Raw genomic sequence first — 13,177 nt, 5'->3', positions numbered from 1 at the left:
AAAGAATTTCCCTCTGGATGGTGAAGAGACTTGATTAGTGAGTTGCTTTTTTCAGCTGAACAGAAAAATAGACAATATTTGAGGCTTTTCCATGCAATTAGACTTTTGTGAGCTACAGAGCTATGATTCATAAATTCATGGATGATATGCAAGTTGCTCAGTGACTTCACTGCCTTCAGTTCAAAGTCACTATACTAAGATCTTAAATTTCAATTTCGCGTGCTGAAATGGCTGATTTCAATGATGCCTATTGAAGACATCTACATCTGTCTGTATCTGTAGACTTTACAATAAATTCTGCTTCATGATAGTTGCAGTACCAATAATTGTGTTCTTAAGAATGATTTCTTTCTACTTACTGATTAATATTATAAAGAATTATTTGGTCCCATCTAGAATATTCTGAACACAGGGAACTAAAGAATTACTGTTTAAATAAACAATATCTTCTGAGAATAATTAGTTGGTTGTGTTGTAGGATAATGGTAAAGCACTAAAACATAATGACATTTAAAATGTAGAGTTCCCCTCCCTCAGGATTTCCTTGCAATGATCCTGAAAACCAGCCTACTTTAACTGGAGAATCTTTTGACTGGTATAAGACAGATACATATACATATCTGTGCACTTGTAGCCATCATTAAAGCACACAGAATCTCTGATTTAGCAAAAATCACCAGTTGCATTTTACAAGCTCCAAGGTATACTTTGTGGGGACAGTCTCCCAGCTCATGTGTGATTATCCGCACATGGCACATGCTGAATATATATTGGATGAAGGAAACAGGCTGAGTCAATGCTACAAATTCCAGCAGAGAAGCTGATGACATTTGACACCTTCAGCTGTAGTACAGTCAGGGGTGTAAAGACAGCCCTTGGTTTTTCACAATCTGAAAAGACACTAAATTTTAGAAATTGTATGGGGTTCCTAAGCTTGTAGAAACTTTTATTTTGTTGATATAACAGTCCTTGTACAGGTGTCAGCTCCCATTTAGCAGACTAGACAAAACCCAAAATTATTAAGCTCAAGTCAAAGTACAAGAGCACCCATACCTTTAGCAACAGTTGCTAGCAGTTTACACTACTATTCGATGCATGCCGTAGATCCAGAGCAACACATCTGCTTCTCTGCAAGATAATTTGATATACAGTACTTCTCTATAGCGGTCCACAAAAATGCATCAGAAATTGTATAGAAATTTAATCATGCAGCTTACTAACTTGCTTTCTCTGTTTCTCTCTCTACCTGGGCTAAGAACTGATGAGGCCTGATTTGTTGCCAGATATGATCCCCTATACCGGTTGGAAGTGGTGGTTCACAGGTGTATTTTTTAAACTAATGCTTCTGTTGGATATACCCATTGCATCTCAGTGTGTTTTAATGAGATCTGGCAAATTCAATTGCACCATCAATTCTACAGATTTCTGAATCTTCATTTAGTGCTGAAGACCACATTCACTTCATGAACTCTTCAAATGTTTTGCTGACATGGATTTCTGCAGAAGATTCATTTAATTTACACCACAGATAGGTTTTGGGATGGTTTCAGTGGTGCTAAGTCTGTGCCCATACTTGCTCTATCTGCTTACATTTTATTATTGCCGGAGGACAATATGTGACCTATGAAGCCACCTAAACAAGCCGAGAAACATAAATAGTTCAAGCTTCAGAAGATTAAGGCACAAATCTAGTCTCACTTTCAGACACAAAATCAATGGGTTACAACATTAAGAGCTGTCCAGTTGAGCAGTCCTATTGCACTTTCACATGCTGCCAAAAAGTTGAATACAGTACCACCAACTCAATTTCATTGAAAATGATGCACTGACCACACAAAAACAAAACAAAACAGAAAAAACAAACCGCCATGAACAAAAAATCCCAACACACTTGGAAGGTATTATACTTAAAAAGGTACAACAGCAGTAACTGAGAAGGGAGAGAATTTAAGTCAATAAAACAGGCTTACCCTACCAAAAAAATAAATTAGGTATTGTAAACTGCACAACAATCCCCTCCTCACGTCATTAAAAACAGTGATAGCAGAAAAACAAGCAAACTGAAATAATGGCACTGGATGTATATTTCAGTGACCATCTTGGGAAAAATCCATCCTGTGGAAAGACTGTTATATATTAAAAGTCTTTACTACACTATACTGATAGAATAGTCTGACTCAAGTTTTGCTGCCTTGAGTAACAGTAGATAACTTACCAGCTCATTGACTACTCCAAACAGCAGTTGCTGGAGACAAACCTTGGAAAAGAAGCTCTCCCTACTTCAATGGCTTTGCTCACACTGCATCATTCTCATCATTATTGTTAGATTTGGATGATCAGGAACAGAGAAGAGAATTTAAAGTTACATCACAATTGTTCCTTACATAAACATCTATAATAAAACAATACTTTGTAACCCTATCACTGTCAAGTGCTTGTTTGATTCAAACGTCAGGTGCTTTCTCAGTACTGATTTATTAAAACTAGCTAGCCAGCTATTTGAAAAAAAAATGCTAGCAACTGTAGTGCAGTTTCCAAACTTATTTTGCCATGCTGGAGCACTAATGTGGGAAGCCTGCTGCTTTTCCTAGTAAACTTTAATAGGGAGGGCTGTGAGGCTGAGTACATTGAGGCTTTGGCAAAACACAGCACAGTTGCTGGTAACACCATGTAAAATACCTGTTTTCTTTGACTGAAATGTAATGTTCATCTTTCTAAAACCACCTGTCCATATAGAAAAGTAGTAATTTATAAATCTCTCTCGAGTACAATAAACAAAACTTCAGCTAGTATTAAAAGCAGCTTCCCCTTACAAAAAGCTTTATGCTTGCTTTTTTGTATGTCTAGACACCACTGTCATACAGAAAGAATATTTTTCCCATTAAAAAAACAAACAAAACAAACAAAAACCCCAACAGAAATAAAACCAAATCAAACAAACCAACCAAACCACCAAAAATGATGGTAACTTGTGTAACAAGGTAGAAGCCACAGGGACACAGAATAACTCCCATATAGGAAAAAGGGGACATTTTCTCCTTTGTTCTATTGTTTAAAATGAATTAAACATGTACCCTGGCTTCAGATGTAGCAGTTATTTTTCTCCTTCTTAGTAGCAGGTGCAGTGCTGTGTTTTCAGCTTTAGTCTGAGAACAGCACTGATAACATACCAATGCTTTTAGTTTTCACTAAGTAATGCTTACTCCGATCAAGGACTTTTCAGTTTCTCTTGCTCTGACAGCGAGGAGGGGCATAGGAAGCTGGGAGGGAGCAGAGACAGGACACCTGACTCAAACTAGCCAAAGAGGTATTCCATACCACAGCACGTCACACCCAGTATATAAACTGGGGGAGTTACCCAAGGCCCAGATCACTGCTCAGGTCAGGCTGGGTATCAGTCAGTGGGTGGTGAGCAATTGTATTGTGCATCACTTGTGTTTATTGTTTTCTTTTTGTTTTCTCCTTTTAGTTTTATATTCTCTGCCTTTGTTTTTTGCCTTATTATTATTGGTGGTGGTAGTAGTGATTTTGTGTTATACCTGAGTTACTGGACTGTTACCTCAATTCTTTCGCTTCTTCTCCTCAGGAAGAGGGGGGGAGGGAAGAAAGGTGGGGAGTGAGTGAGCAGCCGTGTGGTTCCTGCTGGGCTTAAACCACAACACCATTTCATCTTCCCTGGCTTTTCAAACTGTATTTGGATTTTTTCTTTTCTTTTTTTTTTTTTTCTTAAGGCCTTAAATGAGTAACTAAATTTTTAAAAGTAGGAAATGTTACAAGAAGAGAGTGGGAAGGGGAAAGAGGCAGCAGCTGAAAGAGGGAAGAGAAAAACAACGCAAGCCACATAAGAGAGCTGGAAAGTAGATGAGTCAATGTGATTTCAAACAAGATTTCTCATCATCCCTATAGTCTTCTCTGCAACAGTTTTGAGTACATGAAGCATAGACTGAAATGATCCCACACTTTGTGCAGTGTACAGCACTCCTGTACCTGCCACCACAGTGATCATTTGACTTCATACTGCAAAACAAGTTCTCCTTTTCACATTTAATTTTGTTCCAGCTGAAATCTTAAGTCTGGAGTATATGCATCACATATTCTCATATGCTCATAATTTCCATGCATTTCTGGCCTCTCAGCCAGTAAAGTTAAGGAAAAAAAAAAAAAAACAAACAACAACAAAAAAAAAGAAAAAAAAAAACAAACAAAAACAAAAACCACACACAAAAAAAAAAAACAGACACCCCCCCCCCCAACTAAAATATCTACAATAGTCAATATTTTCCAGTACAATCATTAAGCCATTACCCAAGATGATGGGAGCTGAAGCACTGTGAATATAGGAAAAGGCAGATGGTATATATCCCAGGATTAGTAGAGCAGATGAATCACCAACCTGGATTTGGCAGGCCACAACTCATCAGACCTGCCAGAGACAGGCACTCGTACAGAGCTGTTGCCTATCCCCGTGTCCAGCTACCCAGCTTACCACACATGTGAAGGGCATAGAGCTGGACCTGGGCTGCTTGCACATATTTGTGCCAATGACAATAAGCCCTCACAGAGAGGAAGTGCTTTGGACCACAGGGACATGGGTTTATACAACCTCCAACAAGTTCCCAAACTCTCACCATTCCAACACTCCCCCCTACAGGATGAATGCAAGAACCAGCATACTTCTCCCTGCCTGCTGAAACAAAGCTCTTTTTTCCCTCTGGGAGGCTGTGCTCAAGTCTCAGGTCTACCTTCTTATTATGGGAGACTTTAGTTCTATGGAAAGCAGTTCTGAACCAATCACGTTGGTTCAGGTTTTCTTTGCAAAGATGGTGATAGAGATAAAGGATCTCATATTGCATGAGAGAAGGGGGAAGGGAAGAGGAAGAGTGCAAAATATGAGGACTTGCCACAATTAGCTGTTTATAAACTGCATAGGTGTTCAGTAACTACAGCTCGAAGTGAACTACATTGCTCCTTTTCAAATTTCTGGGAACTCTTCTTGTACTACAACATCTTTGATAAAAAATAATATAGGGTGCTCTATGATAGCATGTAAAACAATTGTTGTTTTACAGAGGAAGTCCTCGATATCTTGAGCTAAATAAATAAGTAACTGCTCTATACTACCGCAACAATTAGTTTCACCCACCCACTCTTTATGAATGGATTTGAATATTATAAAGGAACATCTCTATTACCTGAAACCAAAGTAAGAAATTTAGAGGGATTTCATAGATCTATAAATTATAAATTACTTGTCATGATTGTTTACTAAACTCTACCCTGCTGTCACTTTGTATTGGTGTACAATCTGATTTGGCTGACAGTTGATATGTATCTCATTTGCCATGGCTCAGAATGACAGTTCCAACCTCTTAATCATGCCACAAGCATTGAACAGAAGAACACTTTCCAAAACGGCTTCTGAGGTACAGTTCTGCCACTTTAACAGCAGTGTACTGAAACACCATAGCAAACCATTTTTGCAGTAAGATAAAAGGCATTTGAAAGGTATTGGAATAGTCACTTAAAAAAATAAAATAAGCAGACTTTAAGTACCTCACTATTTCTGACAGCAACCTCAGTTCCACCCCCTCACAGCCACGTACTTAAGGAAATCAAAGGTAAGGTTCCTATTTCATGATTTTCTCACACTGTAATTCTCATCTACCCCCTCAACCCTCTTTAACAGGAGCTACAGCACTGCAGATTTCTGAGGCTCTAGGTTTCTTGTCCAAGAGTCTTTGTTTTATGACCCATTCCAATGATAAAAGCTAGCCTCTTAATCTAAGTTCACAGGGTAGCTATTGAGCAAGGGATGGGTATTTCCTTATCAGGACAGAATTTTTCGAGTCCTATATGTAAAAAGATCAGTTAATCTCAGAACTGTAGCAACCTCCAGTCTGTACATAAAAAAAAAAAAAAATACCAACATGAGTTTAGGTTTAGGGTTTGCTTTGGGGGAGTCTTCAGGAAAATTCATTGCCTACACAGGTGTACACTTGAAAAAAAGTAAGCAGGTGGGACATAATGAAGAAGTTGGGTTAAAGACTGCACAGTTTAAATATCAGCATTTCTTTTCTTTTTAATTTTCTCTCTTTAGAAAATTCCAGTGCTCCCACTCTCATTTCTGATAGAGAACATTCAAACCTTCCACATTTCTGAAATTTGGACATGCAGGAAATTCAGATGTCTTCCCAATTCTATGTGGAAGTTTTGCTACAGCTGTTCCCACTGTTAGGCATCTGGGTAAACATCTATGCATGTGGGGCTATGCAGTTTTGAAACTCAGGAAAAACAATAGGTCCCAATAGCTAAAAAATGCAGTGTATGGTATCTAACAAAGCCAGAAACAGCAGTCAAACACATGTTTAAGATTTGACATCAAAAACTTCTGCTAAGCTGCTTTATTCTGCCAATGGAGTTTTTCACCCATCACAGGCCTAAATAGACACCAAAATTAAGATTAAATACTGCCTTTCTCTTAGAATATTAAGTGTAAATAGTGTGTCTTATGTGAGCCATTAATTCTTCTCTAACAATAGAAAACTTCAGACACAACAGTAAACAAATCTTCAGTTCCCAGACCAAAAAATTGAGTAATGTGCAGAACATGAAATGATTGTACACACTGTTCCAAAGCAAGAGCAGAGAGCCATGTAAAATTAGCATGAGCAAAGTTACTTCCAGAATACATAGTTCTACTGTGGAAGTGTTTGTCGATGTATAGTGTGGTTCAAAAAGGAACTGGAAAAATGCGCAGTGGAAGAAATTCAAAGGTGGCACCTTTTTCTCAGAAAGATCCTAAGCGCACAGCCCTGGGTTCTCAGAGCACGTGCCTAAGAAAGGTAACACCTGTCTTTCCACTTCTAGCTAGTCACAACTGCCCAAGTCTGACTTGGAGAAAAAATTTTCATTTCATCCTTCGAAATGCATTGAATACATGGATCACAGCCAAACTGTTACTTAATATCATTTTGATTAAAGGTCATACATTAACTAGGTAAAAACTAATGAAGGGCTCACAGCTGAATCCAGCATAATGTACTTGTTGTAGCCTGGATTCAGGCCAGGCTCTGAGTAGCCACAGTATTAACAGATGGTCTCCTAATGCCAACAGATGATAAGCAAGCACAGCTTTCACCCATCCAGACCTCTCTAAACCTTCTGACACCGTTAATCAAGCAATGCAGTTGCGCAATCTAAAAGGTTCACAAGAGTCAGGGGTGATTTGCTAGAATGGCTGTAAGTCCATCAGTGAGAAATGCCCTATATGATCATACATTGACAAGACACCTAACAGTCTGGGCAAGATTACCTAGCAAGCTGAATACAAGTGAAAAAAGAATGTTGTGCTAGAGAACAGGGGAAAAAAAAAAAAAATCACTTCAATAACACATTTTGTTTAAACTACACAAATTCACTAGAAAGGGAGCTCTTGGACTTCCTGTTGAAATTAAGCTCTTGCAAAACAGTAACACTTTTTAAAGTAATATAGACAGCACTGCCTGCACTAACGGGCAACATCCTCTTGGTGAACAACAGTCTGGCCTCAGTTATGACCTTTTGGTTTATTTTATTCAGGAATCAAACACTTCTGGCATGCATCCTTCAGCCCTCTGAAAATTCCAGAAGGAACAACATTCCTGCTCCCTACTTTGGCTTCCTATAGAATACTGGGTAAGCTCAATTTTTGAATTTTTGTCTTTAATTGGTGGCCTGGTTTCTGGCTTCAAACCATCTTGGAAATTAGCTCCTTTGGCATGAAAGACTTCAAAGTATGGAAATGAAAGACTTCAAAGTATGGAAAGTAGAAAGAACAGCTAGCTATACAGCGCAGAGTTTCCTTAGAGGTCAGTCCCAAACTAGAAGACCAGCCCTACCCTTTTCAAAAAGGCTGAAAATATATTAACTTAAAAAGACAAAAAGTACGAAGCACTAACAAGCAAAACCTAACAAGACAGGAATTAGTTACAATGCAGGTGAAACAACTTAGTCATACTATTTGCCATAAAACTCATAGGAGTAAGTGTATTGTGACAAAAGCAGAGAAAGAACTCATATAAAGCATCCTATAAAAGAAAATAAATCTCTCACAGTTTCAACATTCCTTTATCTGCAGCAAATTCCTGGCTCTCATTGAAGGCATCAAGTGTAAGATATTATAAGGATCACGGTAGAAGGCAAGGTCATAAAACAAGAAGCCAAACTTACACCATTAGAGTTACGTTCTTCAAATGGTATGTTTCATGAGGAACTATAAATCTGTCTCAATTTTTTATTTTATCACTTATTGCTATCTCAAAACATATGCACAAAGTTTTCAAGGTTTAATCCTATATATACTGAGAGAAAGAATAATTACTAATTCACACTGAAAACTATTGTTGTCTTCCTTATTTTCACCTAAAAATGCTATGAATTAATTTAGGAGATTTTATTTTAGTCCTTTTTTATGTCAGCTATTTTCATGTCACTCTTTAGTGGCTGCTCTTGGCATTCATCAGCTATTGAGCACAAAATAACTTCTCTTTACCTGTAAATTTTCAGTTTCTTTTCTCCCTGGTTACTGACTCCAGCCTCACTTCTGTTAACAGATAATTTGCCATTAATCATGCACCTTGAGTATTTTGTGAATCCAGCTGTCTCATACAGATCAAATTAAGAATTTAATGACATGAACATACTGAAAAGGACAGCAGAACAGAATAAAAAAGCCAGCAATACAATCTCCAGTGTCATTTTCTGAGGTGAAGGAAAATACCTGGGATTAGCAAAAGGACGGACATGAAGCAAACATGGAGGGGAAAGGGAGGGAAGATGTCTAGAACTGATTCCATTCTTAGTGTTCAAGTGATCTGTGCCTATGGTAATACTGGAAAACACTGATTTTAAAAAAATTCTACTTTTTAGGTAAGTGCTATGAAATGCCTTTTCAGGGTCCTGAAAAGAAACATAAAGCAGGGGATTCCTCATGGATGAGAGTGAACTCAGAAGGCAGCATATGGGCTCTGTGCTACAGCACTCCAGCTTCAGAGCATCTGCCCCTTAGGGCAGGACTTAAGACTTATTTTGGTTCATGCAGCACTGTTGCCCAATCCCACCAGCACATGACCAAATAAGCTTACTTCTGAGTACTACCTCCCAAAATCTATTTTTTTATTGTAAGATTTTCTTTTTGCAGTATGTATCTAACCCATGCACCTCTAAACTGACTGGTGTGTGTGGGAACACAACTGCGAAGGACCTGGTCATGCCTCAGCAGAGATTACAGGTAGGAAGAATATGACAACAGAAAACACAGGAGACGAGGGAGGATTTTTTGGAGAAACTAGGGGTGGGGAGGGGTGGGTTTATACAACAGAGGAAGACTCAAGATAGAATGATTCATGTTTTATGCAATACCCTTCTCCTATCTCTGCTTTTTGCCAGTACTGTAACAAGAAGGGAGATGAATTTCACCTTGAGATGTCTGACAGCACACTAAAAGAAAAACATCCAGGCCATGCTGGATTCAGATTTAGGCAATAAAATTGTAGTCAAAAGAAATGATTGTTCTTGCTTCAGGCTGTGAATTAATTCCCCTTGTCACTTAAGTTTTTGTTATTTTTTTCTTAATTTTGCATATACATGGATATTATTTAAATCTAAATAAATAAGGACTGGCTCCAAAGGCCATTCCTGCAAGATGTCTGTCAATTTCATGTCAAACAATTCTAGTTGCCAGTGATGCAAACAAAAAATATACACATTGAGGACATGAGAAAAGAACAAATTACCTTAGAATTGAAAACATAATCAGGCACCTTACCTGATCTCTGTGGAAGCCTGGCAAGACTGACCTGCCTTTCTAAGGCCCAGTCTTTAAAGCGAAATAGTCACTGACCATTCCTACTGGTAAGCGAAAAACCCATTCCTGCAACTAGTTTTAAAACTAAGGCACACCAACATACGTATATACACATGCACTTCCCATTGTATCTTGGTAGCTTTTAAAATCTTGCTACTCCATTAGGCTGCAATAGCTTTGTCAAATGAGCCAAATCTTGTGCCTCTTGGTAACAAACTTTTCTAAAGTTGGAAAATATTATAATGAGCTAAAGCATATCACATCAAAAGCCTACACAGTGCTAAATTAACATAATGTGATAAGATACAAAGTGACATAACATCTTCATAAACTTAAGCATGTCAGAAAATGAAATAACTTTCTATCAGCTTATTCACAATCTAATCCATATTTAATGAGCAAAATCACTAGCCAACAACTTTGACAGTTTATTTAATAACACCATCACCAATTGTCTGTGGTGGCCCATTCAGAACTTTAGAAACAAGGCTCAAAAAACACTGGGACAGAGAATGTTTAAGTCTTCAGCAGCTCTCTCTGAGTGAACTAAATCCCATTTTCAGAGCTTGACATTATTTTACCATGAGCAGAATGAATACTTCGGTGATTATTGTGTGCACAAAAGGTAAGCATATTTCTTTTCAAAAAATATGCCATTTTTCCATTGTGCAGAAGATAATGCAATGTACAGAAGCAGCACAATAATAGAATTCCCTAAAATCAGAAATATAGTAGGCAACGATTCTGTGGAACAAAAGATTTGAAGCATGGCTGAACTCTCTGAACATCCAGAGCAAGACCAGGATTTTATCATCCAAGTCTGGAAAATACTTCGGCAACTGTGACTGGAGTACACATTTTGTCCAGTTAAAAATATTCTTACTGTAAGATTCTTCATGGTATTTTAGCAATTCTAATTTTAATCTAAACAAATACTGGGTAGCAGAAAGGCATGAGCATAACACTCAAAATTTTTAAAGAAAACAAGAAGTATTTTGCCACTTGTTACCATCAATGCTTTTCAAGAAATTTTAACAATGGAGGACCTTTCTGGACTTTAGACATAAGTCTTTCAAACTTCCCTTCTTCCCCCCCTTTTTTTAAGCACTTACCCTTGGAATCAAGGTAAAAGAAAAGTTTTCTGTTCATAGAAATGTGGCAATGAAAATTCTTTTGGGTAAAAAAACAACAACAAAACAAACAAACAAACAAAAACAAAAAAAATAAAACACAAACCCAAAATAAACTACTTGCTGAGCATTCATATGTACTTCTTCTGAAGCACCACCACAGTAAGTCCTCGGCTACAGTGAACAGTGCTGCCCTAGCCTACACAGTGAATGGTGTATCCCTAGCCTACACAGTGAATTCATCAGCTCAGATCCTGTCAAAATTAACAGAACACACCAATTTCAGTGTCAATGAAATCATCATATAAAACTTCATAAATCATGAGCAGCCCAAAAGGGGGTTGTTTACCATTTGAGAGAACATAGCACATGAAACAGTTTCCAACACTAAAGAGCCTTCAAATATAAAATTTTATTAACATTTAATTGAGTGGCAGAGGTGATTTCTTGTATCTTCATGATTATGCTTATCAGAAGTCTTAATAAGAGTGTTTGTCTAACTAAACTGGCTTATTTTAAAGGGCGAAGTATAGTTCAAATAATAGCAAACCCTACTACAACAACAGTTCTCCAGGCATAGCCTTTTCCATGCTACTTAACCATCATGTTGTCACTTAACCATCATGTTGTCACTTCAATCTGCCTCTAATTCAAAGAGTAAATCAAATTAAAGGAAACCAAACTGATCCCAGCAATATGAGGTCTAATTTATACAGAAGATAGTGAAAAATCTGCTTGTAAATTTGGTAGTATTATTGGGAGGGGGAAGCTCTGTTTGGAGCAAAGCAGTTAACAGCTTCTCCATCGTTACGTTCTGGTTTTTCCTCTAGATGAGCAGAAAGAGCTTGGTATCTAGTGATACCTAAAGCAGAAAACAAATCTTGTTTAAATTCAGAAATAATGAGATTCACTTAGTGTTAGCAGATGCATCTAGGGAAACTGCAGGGAAGTGAGCAGGAGCAGAACTAGGTAAAATTTTAAATGAAACAAAAATTTTTTTTTCAAAATTCAAAATTAAATACTGTATCAACTTGTCCTAGGGGAAAAAAATAAAAAACAAAAAAGTGAGTACTGGACAATAATGTTTGATCATATTATTTCAAATGACTTCTCAAAATGAAGAATTGTTGAATAAAAGTGCTCTAAGCATTACTTAAATGTTTCACACAGAAATATTTAAGACCAAATAGTTTCCTCTGAGGGTGAAGGAAGAGTAATCTATGACAAATCATTCTGGCTCTGACAAAAGGAGTTCTACTGTTAAAGCAGCTTTGCCAATTGCCTCCAGTACTGGTAAGAAGGTGGAACTGGGGATTAAAAAATTAAATAAAGTATTTTTTATTTCCATTGACCCTCCCATTCATTGATATGTGGCAATTAACTTCTTGGATTATTGCACATCACTGCAATATATTTTTGTCTCTGCTGAATCTCAGCGATACTGGCTTTGAAAACAGCACATGTAAATAGCCCTGTGAAACCCTGTTAACTTCTTGGCATTGTGGGACTGACAGGTTAGATACCTGGATGCTTGCTAAATCATCAGTTGCTGGGCTTTAAAGTCTGCCAGACGCAGCAGTGCAAAATTCACTGCTGCATGTTAGATCCCTCGCAGACAGCATTACTATACAGTAGGGGTCAACACAGATCTGCCATATTCCTTTTGGAACTGTGTTTATTACAACTGCTTAAAAGCTGAGCAGTCGGATTACATTAAGGAAACCTCCTGTGCTTCTGTTATTCAAGATGATGGCCATTCTTGCCACCATCTGCCCATTCATGCTGTCATCCCCTTCCCAAAAGCAAAAGAGACAAAAAACAAAGGATATGACCCTTTTTAATACCTTCTCAAGTGGGACTGCCCTTGTTTAGGAAGGCTTCACTCCCTTGTTTCCTGTGACTGGAAGCAATAAAGCCTTCGGTTTTCCTTCTCCTCACCTTCCTTGACTACCATTGCTGCTGTATACCTTACTTAACACATTCCTGACCTCAGACTACTTTCTTCTGTTACAGCATTCTGAAGAACTTGAACAAATATCACATTCTAGAAATATTAAATCCCCCCAGTCTCCTTAATGCTGCTGCTTCTTCCCTGGGCACAGGAAAGGCTGATGACTGTATTAGCTGTAATCTTTCCTTTTAGTAGCAAATGAAGCATAACAAGACATTTACTAACCCCACTCATTAACTCAGGTCTACCATT

The sequence above is a fragment of the Pezoporus wallicus genome, unplaced genomic scaffold (assembly GCF_028554395.1).
Source record: "Pezoporus wallicus isolate ANWC-B61680 ecotype Strahan unplaced genomic scaffold, APGP_CSIRO_Pwel_v1 contig_4816, whole genome shotgun sequence".
Lineage (NCBI taxonomy): Eukaryota > Metazoa > Chordata > Aves > Psittaciformes > Psittacidae > Pezoporus > Pezoporus wallicus.
The sequence above is the reverse complement of the archived record's forward strand: the minus strand, read 5'-3'. Positions refer to the sequence as shown.